The following is a 10,000-nucleotide window of genomic DNA, read 5'->3' as shown; positions in this document are numbered from 1 at the left end:
TATAAGCAGGTCCACAATTATATTACGCCTATCTATTTGAATAGTCTATTAGTCAGAAATTCAGAAATAGATAATCGAGCCACTAGACATTCAAACATAAACTTGGTGTGCCCCAAATAAACGAAAAACAGAAGGACGTCGTACTTTCACTATTAGGACTATAAAGGACTGGAATTGCATGAATTCCAATATAAGAAATAATGGCTCACTAGCAAGTTTTAAGCATAACGTTGTTAAATCCTTTCTAGCTGAACAAAAGGCGGCGATGCTCCTTCGACCGTAATTGTAAATACGTTTTATGTTGTTTTTATCTATTTTAGTCATAATGTCTTTTTAGAAATTATCTATTATATTTTAGCCTAAATTATCTTTGAAAATAGTATATTTTATAGTTTTTAGTTTTAGAATCTTTATTTGTCATATCTATCATTCATACCATACCATGCCAGTCAAGGTTAGCCCTTGTATTTGCGCTCATATTCCCATGAACATGAGTGGACCACAGGAAGATGCGACCACAAAGAAATGGAACCCAACGAAGAACACCCTCCTTGGTTCGACCGATCTGCTCTAAGATCATCATTCAAAATGAATGTTGTTCTCTATAATTTGCAGGATTTCATCAACACACTTGACTCATTGACAATAAAGAAACTGTGTATCAGAAGCCTGAGATGGGGAATCGGAAGTCTGGATTATATAGACTCCTTGCTTATTGTGGAAAATAATGATAAGGATAATGATAATAATGAAGTTGACATCGCTGAGGCGTATAGTCCTGCAACTGAAGCTAGTATCGCAATAACACCACCACTCCAACCCATCCCTCTGCAGGAGCAAGGACCACGTCCTGAGTGGTGTGTATGTGGGAATTGCCGCAACATGCCCCTGGAGGTGGAGAAAGTGTGTTGTAGGAAAAAAACTGTGATGCAAAAAAACCAAGATTTAAAAAATCTGTGTTTGGACCCTCATTATCTTGAACTGTCAGTAAAAAGCAGTGCAAGGGAAAGAGGAAGGCAAGGGAAGGAGGAAAGTTGCACCATCATGTGTTGTGTGGAAAATCCGTGAACATTACCCACCTTCTACAGGCATCTACATGGGTCTCAAGGACTGTACATCATAATGTTATTACGGATAACTAAATGACACCAGAGTTTGAAATAAACATGCAACAACATTGCCATATTATTTACTTGATTTATGAAGCCTTTTATGCTATATCAGTCACTTGATCTACATGAACAACTTGTTTGCTTGAATTACAAAACCATAGAGACATCAATCAAATACTGTTACTAGAAAGCGTGTTTGCTTGTGAGAGTAATATTATTGTTGGTACTCTGGATTTCAAGTGACAGCGATGATTGAATGGGGCAAAAATCAAAATCCCAAAAAATGCCTGGACCAAAATTTAATCTCAAACAAATCCCATGCCGAATTTCCAAGCCATAAGCATTCCCTGAAAGCTTGATACAAACATTAAAATCCCTACTCAAAAAAAAAATACTTGCAAAACTTTTACTGCCCCCCAAAGATCCCGAAATGAAACATTTCAACTCCCCCCATGTGTTCCACTCTTTTGTGCGTTAATGTATTTCTTGCTATATCTTGCTTCCCCCCTTTTGATCCCACAGCAACTTTTCTGTTAATTCCAATGGATTGCTTTAAGTTGCTTTCCAGCCTTGTAAAACCTATACCTGTTACATGAGAAAAGAAATTTAGAATCTCCAAGTGGGCATGTTCTCAATGAAAAATTGTATGGAGCACATTTGCAGAAGAAACAACATTAACTTTACACGTTTGCTTGCCCAATGACTGAAGCTGGTGTTCCTTTGACATACAAATGTAAATCAACTTCCCCCCACCCACCACTAAAATTATGCTGCGATTATGCCACTTTAATAATGCCCAGCTTGGAATTTTAGTGACCCTTGACAAAGACAGGGCATAAAAACTGCAACTGTCTTCTTGAAACACTTCCTTTTTCACCCTCCCCCCATACATACAGTTCTATCACATGTGATCCCCTCCTGGATTCAACAGTTGCAGTAGTACTTTGCTCGTGCACTTACAATTATTATTATTATTATATTTCAACAATACGTTTAAGAGAGTGTCTCTGTAAGAGTGGTCTGGTCGATTTTGCTGGAGACAGATTTAGCTCATTTCTTGTGTGTTGTAAGACATTCATGTACCTATACTAAAACCACAATCCGTTTGATCAGATCTCTTTATTTTTCAGAGTTTTACGGAAATTAAATTTCACTCGAGCGAAGGCCTGTCGTGACACTTTTTAAGACTTTAATTTGAGACAACTTTGGAGGACAATTCACAAAAAAACTATGGGACTCACCAAAAAACAAATACCACAGCCATGTATATTAACGCTATCTTATCCATCTAGGCGACTTTCGTTAACATCACGTTTCAATCAAGCAAACAGGAGGATTTGAATGACACCTTATTGGTTCGCTTAAGTCACACGCGAAAACCGATCACATTCAAGCTAAATTTTTGAACAAGTGAAGCATTCTTTACTGATCCAACTAACATAGCTAGGAAGTAGGTGCCATAGAAAAGGTAACTACAGAAAAAAACTTTGTGGCCCGACTTTTACTAAAACTTTATAACTCCGTGACCTTACCTAATTTTCGGCAATCTCCAAGTTTGGCCGCCACTTTGAGGGACTTGTCAACGTGAGGCGTAACAGTTATAAATCGAGCAGGTAGATCTAAAACCGTCACAAATACATAAGAAAGCACTCAAATGAACTTTACTTTCAATTCAAGCGGCAAAATTTGAAATTGTTCGTTAAACTTACCATTCCTACCACCCACAAGAACGGTGATCAGGAAGCGATGTTTACCTCATAAACATGACCGCTGACCAGCCGGTGAGTGAAAAACAGCACTGCTCAGTGGCGAGGGGCGGGGTGTAGAACAATTTGCCGACTGATGTAAGGCAAGGAAAATCTTTGACTGGCTTTTGGAAACTGTTAACTTTTAGCTCGAACACAGCATTCAAGGAAAACAGGCTTTAATTTTAAAATTAATTTAATTTATTTTTTTATTTATTTCAACATTCATCTTCTTATGCTATTACAGTTAATTCTATAGTCTGTTACCATTTTAAGGATATTGTATGTTGTATATTTAGCCTGATTGTTTTGACCGTGTATAAATAAAAGTGATGATAATGATGATGATGATGGTGATAAGGATGGTAATGCTGGAAAGCCTTCAAAATCCATTTATAATACCACTGCTGATGAACTGTAGGATGGATAACCCCGAGTTGACTTCCTCCCGATTGCCTTGCCCCATTCAGGAGAATGAAACATTCATCATTGACCTTAATTCCTTGGCCCATGGGAAAGATATCTTTTGTGATGACAAAAGGAGTAGGGTGATGAAAGGAAATAGGGAGAAGTTGTACTCTGCAATAAACAACTCAGAAGGTCAAGTTTCTTCATTGTGCAAGGATTCATCAGAAGGGGACATACAAAATCAGTGAGAAGGCACCCATACACTTGCAAGTCCTGCCCTCAATTTCACAAGATAATTGTAACAATTGAAAATGGTTTCCTTTAGTGCTTGTTCATTAGTACAGGGAAGCGAAGCCAAGAAAGTTCAAAGTCGCTTCACATGGCAATCGCAAGCTTGAATCCTCGGTGCCACCATATGTGAAGACAAAAGAAAGCACAAAGCAGAGTCTGGTACAAAACCTCTTAGAGAACAATACAAATTCAAAACGTGCACTTTTCAAGATAATGAGGATAGTGGTGAGGTTTGTGGCACTGAGAGTGCGAGTTCTTTGCCAAGAAATGTACGACAGGTCAACATCGCAAAACATCAGCTGGGACTTACAACCTTTGCAGCATCGAAAGTCAACAGTGACCCACTGATAGCAGTGCTTGACCTCCAGAAGGGCTCATGTTCATGATCTGTTAGTGAAGTCACTTGTAACGATCTGCCGATGCTGATGCTCTTCACCAACCAACAAATGGATGACATCATTGGCTTCTGCCGCCATAAGAAACGAAACTTTGTTTCACAACTTGGGTTGGATGCAACATTCCAATTAGGGTCTTTTTATCTACCCCTGACCACTTACAAGAACCACTTACTTACTGTGCAGGGTACCAGCCATCCTCTATCTCGTCTTGGGCCAGTTATGGTATGCATAACCAAAGGACAGTTGACATACCTGTCATTCCTCCACTGTTTATAAGAGCTGTACCTGGGCTGGGTAACTCTCTTCATGCAACTGGAACAGATAATGAGTCTGCCCTGCATAATGCCATTTCTGCTAGTTTCCCTCAGTTACACCCGCTGCTCTGTTACTTGCACAGCAAATAAATGTCACAGAAAAGTTAGGGCGTTTGAGCCTGTCACAAGCCCTCTGTGAACAAATTCTTGAGGATCTCTATGCCAAAGGCACTGGACTTCTGTGGTCCTATTCTAAGGAAGAATTCGACAGGATGGTGCAAGTTCTAATGGAAGACTGGCACAGGTTGGAGTCATCAGATCACAAAGACCCAGAGTTTGTGGAGTACTTCTGTAAATGTTAATTGGACGACACGAGAGACAGAATGGCCAAGTAAGTTGTGAAGGAGCTAGGGCTGGGGGAGGAGCCATACTGGCAGAACATTCCAGAAGCTGTAAACCAGGCCTGTAGCAGGAAGAGGGGCAGGGGGCGCTTGAGCCCCCCTGAAATTTTCAGACTTCAATTAAGTTCTGCTACAAAAGTGGAATTTTTTCTACTAAAATGGACAGCTGTCAATGGAAGCTGAAGTTTCAAAGAATTGTTAATCGTCATGCCAGCAATTAATGCTGTTAGTGAAAGATAGTTTTCAGCTTTAAAGCAGGTGAAGAAGTATTTGCGCGCAACAACGGGAGACTCTAGACTGAACCACCTCATGATGTTGCATTTTCACAAGAACAGAACAGATGCTCTGACCCTTGTAAACATAGCTAATGACTTTGTTGGGGAGAAAGAAAACCGAAAGCAATTGTTTGCCAAATTTCCGTGAACGATATACCAAAAAAGTTCTCTATTTCGTCAAAGTCAACACAAACGGAAAATTAGAGACAAAAACAAAAGGTATTGTAGACAAATGTAGTGATCTGACATGTACCAAGAAGTATGCTTTAACTGAGGGACCGAAGTGGGGGGCGAGAGTTAATGTGGGCCACTCGGTCAGCCCCCAAGTCATTTTATGCTTGCTAGGGGCCTGAGTAAACGTCATGTTAAAAGAGGTGGAATAACTTTGTTTTGTTGTTTCTCTGTACAATTTTGTTGAATCAAATACAATGGCAACAGAGTTAGCTTGGTTTCGACTGTCAGACAAGTGGAAAGTTTGTGATGAGTTTAAACAGCACATTTGAAGTCAACAATATGGTGAGATGACAAGGGAAGAGAGGGGAAATGCAATGAAGCAGATATCTAAGCCTTCCCGGACCCAAATGCCTACAAGAAGAGCCGAAGCTTCAAGTTAACCCAACCCTTATCAAGTTCTTCCACCCACACACCATCCACTGTAGTGCCAGTCCCCAGTTCAAGTAGCATTGGTGACCTTGCACAACTGGAGGATCAGTTTTCTAGAGAAGAAATATCCAGCCTCTCAGAAAAGGCTAAGCCCTTATCCACAAAAAGGGCTTGCGAGAAGGCTTTCAAACTGGCTCATTTTTAGTTGACAGTGGTGCCTCAATTCCTTGAAAAGTACAGCTTTTGAAGAGAAGCAAGTGTTCCTGTTCTTGCAGTTTTTTCAGTTGCAACAGTACCAGTCATCATTGTGTCGCAGTTGCAATCCAAACAGGAAGGGTAAAGCAGATAGTTGCAAGTTTCCCAGGAAGGAGTTTAACTTGGGTCAGGACATCTGCACCCAAATCAGTTGCAGCCAAAGTGCCACCTCACAAGCGTTCACGAGACGAGGCAACAGTATCACCCCAGATTGCTTTGGACGACCACCACTTCACATCTGAAACAATTGGTGACACAACTGTGGTCAAAAGAAGTGTGCCAAACCCAGTGACCCTCAATCGAATGCACCCTTTGTCCCGAAAAGTTTTAGCAGGGGAATTAGAAAATGTCCTGGATGAAAGAAACCACTGTCCACAACTATTGAGAGCTACAATGAGGAGGATGACAAGGAGTATTGCTTTGGCCATTTTGAAGCGTACAACTTCTGCAACAAGTCCACCAAAAGGCACCAGGCAACAACTTCGACCCAGCATTATCACCTAAACCCAGTTTGCACCAAGGTGAGGCAGTCTGAAGGCACATTAAAAATCAGCACTTGAAATGTGCAAGTCAGCCACCACCTACACACAAAATACAGGAGCGATTTCCATATAATCTCATCTAAAAGTAGACCTGAAATTCACTGAATGTACATAGCCTATTTTTGACTTGTAAGCTGAAAATTGGAACCCATTTTGGCTGACATTTTTTTTAAAGAAATCAATTCCAAGAAGTTCAACAGCAGTCTGCAGTTTCTAACGTAGATTATCGAGATCAGTAAGAAACAATGATGCACCAAATTTTCAAGCGGAAAATGAAAGTGTGATAAGCAACTGTCATTAAAATTCAACATTCAATGCTGACCATTGCTATGAATTACGTCAGACAACCTATTTCTCCTGCCCCTATTGCAGCAAGCTAAGAGAAGAAATCAATATATTACATGAATGATTACTTCATTCACCTGAAGATAGTAGCAAAAGAGAGGAGTCATCCCAGGTCCGGTTTTATCAAACCAGTTTTGCAAGCTATGCGAGATAGGATCTGGGTGCTAGAATCTCAGTTCCAAAAATATCTTCAAGCTCTCCTCAGTGATTAAAATCCCGAAAAGGCTCTGGATTCCACCACAAATAAATTGAGTGAGAGCTCCTTGATGCTTTAGTGCCAAGGGTCATGAGCATGATGGTCAACCGTCAGTTCAATGATTTGCTTCCAATCAGTTGGGCCATTACCCGAAGCCATTTCCCTTATCAGTAATTCAGGAGGCCAGTGAAGAGAGAAAGGTTAGCACAGGATCGCCTGAGTGAACGAAGATGCAAGGCAGAGGAATGGAGGGCTTTGCATGACCGAAACAATACTTTTGCACAGTTGGTACACTGCATTTTTTGGCAGTGCCTAAACGCTCTGCTCTCACATGTGTTTAAGTTGCTCCCACCTGCTCAGAAACCCTGGAACCATCAGCGTTCTGGTTCTTTCATTAATGCCACGTAAGAGAAAGGGCAAGTCATTCAATGAGGGGATTATGGAACAAGCAACTCAAATCGATGGGTACGTTTAGATCAAGGTAATATATCACCTACTCTCTTGCGTTGTCCGAGTATTCTCACTGCCATTCAATTTGCTTAACTCACAATCTTTGAACAACCCGTTTCATGGTTACTGCACATGTTCAGACTCTATGCATTGCAAATTAACCAGAGCACATGCTGCAAGTTTGTAGCATTGACAGCTACGTATTGAATTTATTCGGTAGGTTTTAAAGATTTATTTCGACAAATGAATATAGCAGACCAAGTCAACGCAGTAAGGACCTTTTCCATATTATTTTAGGTTTTTGAGCATATTTAGCAGTTAGCCAGCACTGTTAACAAGCTTGTCAGCGATTTAGCTCCACAATGGACTATCGAGAAAGCTTGTCCGATGAAGTGTCACGCTTTGCATTTCTACTTCCAAATGATGCTTCTCACTTGTTTTTTGCTTTTTCTGTATGAGGTGTGTTTGCTACTCTATCATTTGTTGTACAGTTTTCTGGATATTAAACAGTTTTTGCCTATGGTATTAACAGTAAGCTCGCTGAAATCTGGTAATAAAGAGTCTAAGACAGCTGGACAGCTGACCGTAAGTAAATTTCACGTGTAGACCACAAAGCACGTGCTTGGTCAACGCAGATTACAGTCCTGTTTGTGTCAAGGACGTAAGATATAGTAGTATTTTCCTGTCCACCAGTCACATCAGTACTGTTAGTATTATTTTCTCATAAATTTCAACGTTTTTGGATTTTTCACCTTCATTAGGTAAACATTCTCACTTTTTTTGCTTTGGGCAGTAAAACACTGCAAAGTTGGTTAAAATTGTAAAAGTGATGCGCACTGTGCACAGCCACGGTGGAGCATTTCGACTGAACTCGTGCATTAAATTTTCTTGCTTTGCTTTACTAAAGAAAGTTCGTTGTATCCTCTAGCACTTGAACCTGTTTATCCTCTGAGTGAAAGATGTTATCTTGTATTAAACTTTCATCTAGATGCTCCAAATGCTTTTCTCTTGGTCAGTTAGGAGTAACAAATCAGAGAAACTGTCATATCTGCTTTCTCTTCATTTACGGGATTAGCGAGCATGGACTGGAAGAAAGAGCACGATGTCCTTCTCTGCTGTGATATGCTCATATGTCAGCCATACAAATTCAAAGAAAGAACGGTCGAAAGAGGAAAAGCTTGGGAAGAAATATTGAAATACCTCAATACCTGTAAGACTGCCAAATTCCATGTAAACAAGCGATCTGTAAGAGAGCGATTCAAATTAATCAAGGAAAAGTTTAAGCGTAAAATTCCACAGGAGGAAACTTTGTCGGGGATTGAAGTGGAACCCACATTGGAGCTCAAACAAACCCTAGAAGAGATTGCTCTTTGGAAGAATCTTTCCCAGTTGAAGAGAAAGAATCCCAACAAGTCAAAGGAGAAGAAAACAAACACAAAGTAGAAGAAATTCGAAGAAAAAGCGATCAAGAGCTATGGTCAGACCAAATCAACAATTGCCTGGGATGAAGCTCCTGTCGAACCTAAGAAGAAAAAGAGAACAGGAGGCAATGATTCCATTGAACTTCGCAGAGAAAAATCTCAACTACAGCTTCCAGTCAGGAAGAGAGAGTTAGAGTTAAAAGAAAATTAGACAGCCCGATCATTTGAGCAGCATGGGGAGATGATGCAATTGATGTAGCAGCAACAACAAAACATGATGGAGCTACTGTCAAAACTGGTAAACAAGTGACTACACTTAACCTTTCATTTTACAGTTGTGTTTCAAAGTAGTTCAGCACGGCTATGTTAATTTGTGTTTATCTATTAAAATTGGTAACCACTGAGGTCAAACTACTGAGCCTTTCTAGTAAGAGTGAGTGTAATTATAGCCTTCATTTTGTTTCCTTGGCAGCTTTCTTTCTTCTATTAAAAATTGTGCTTGAATAATATTTGACTCTTTATAAAGTCTTTGATTCCTCTATCATCGAAAAAAATCAATGAATTATCGAAACGTTTTTAACTACCTTTAACTGATATTCAGAGCTAAATTTTTCGTCAGCACTTTGTAGAAAGAGGACTAAAAATCATTCAAAAGAAGTATTCCTCCAGTGTGGGAGGATCCAGCTCCAAAAAACTTTAAGTTGAATTTCCGTAAAGGCAAGTTCACGCATTTCTTAACAGGGCACACATGACGTACAATTTTGCAATTGGGCTTAGAACTATTCAAGGTTTTTAGAAAGTCCATAAACTTGAAATACTCCAATGTCTCCAAACAACCACTCGACGGTTGACGCACATCTGACATAAAACCGTTGAAGGCTTCCATTTGCGCCATCAGGGCGGCCCCTCTGAACGGAGCCATGAAATTTACCCTTAAAGGGTATGCCAGGTCTCCGTTGGCCAGTTGGGGATACAGCATTGTGCTCCAAAGTGGTGAGAAAATTTGAATCGGCCAACAGGGCAGATCATCTTTCCCTCTGAAAATCAATTGTTCAACTGATAAACTTTTGAAATTATGACTAGATGAAAATCATACGTGAACTACGGATTGAAGAATTATTTGAAGGAAGCCTGAAAAATATTCAGGCTTGTTTTGGGATTCGAACCATTGACCTCTCCTATACCTGTAACTGTTGTTGAGTTAAAGATTAAGTTTTGGTTAGACATAAGTGACACGTAAGAACAAAAAATGCCATACCTCGTGCGTTGTTGCTGGATAGAGTTAATGCGAAAGATCTATCTAC

General features: G+C 40.0%; 1 pseudogene; it reads left to right on the top strand.

The window, feature by feature from the left end:
- Positions 1–8,355: 8,355 nt before the first annotated feature.
- On the top strand, positions 8,356–9,006 carry LOC140931191 (uncharacterized; annotated as a pseudogene).
- The last annotated feature ends 994 nt before the right edge of the window (positions 9,007–10,000 follow it).

This window comes from Porites lutea, chromosome 3 (genome assembly GCF_958299795.1).
Source record: "Porites lutea chromosome 3, jaPorLute2.1, whole genome shotgun sequence".
Taxonomy (NCBI): Eukaryota; Metazoa; Cnidaria; class Anthozoa; order Scleractinia; family Poritidae; genus Porites; species Porites lutea.
This window is presented reverse-complemented; position numbering and strand designations above follow the sequence as displayed.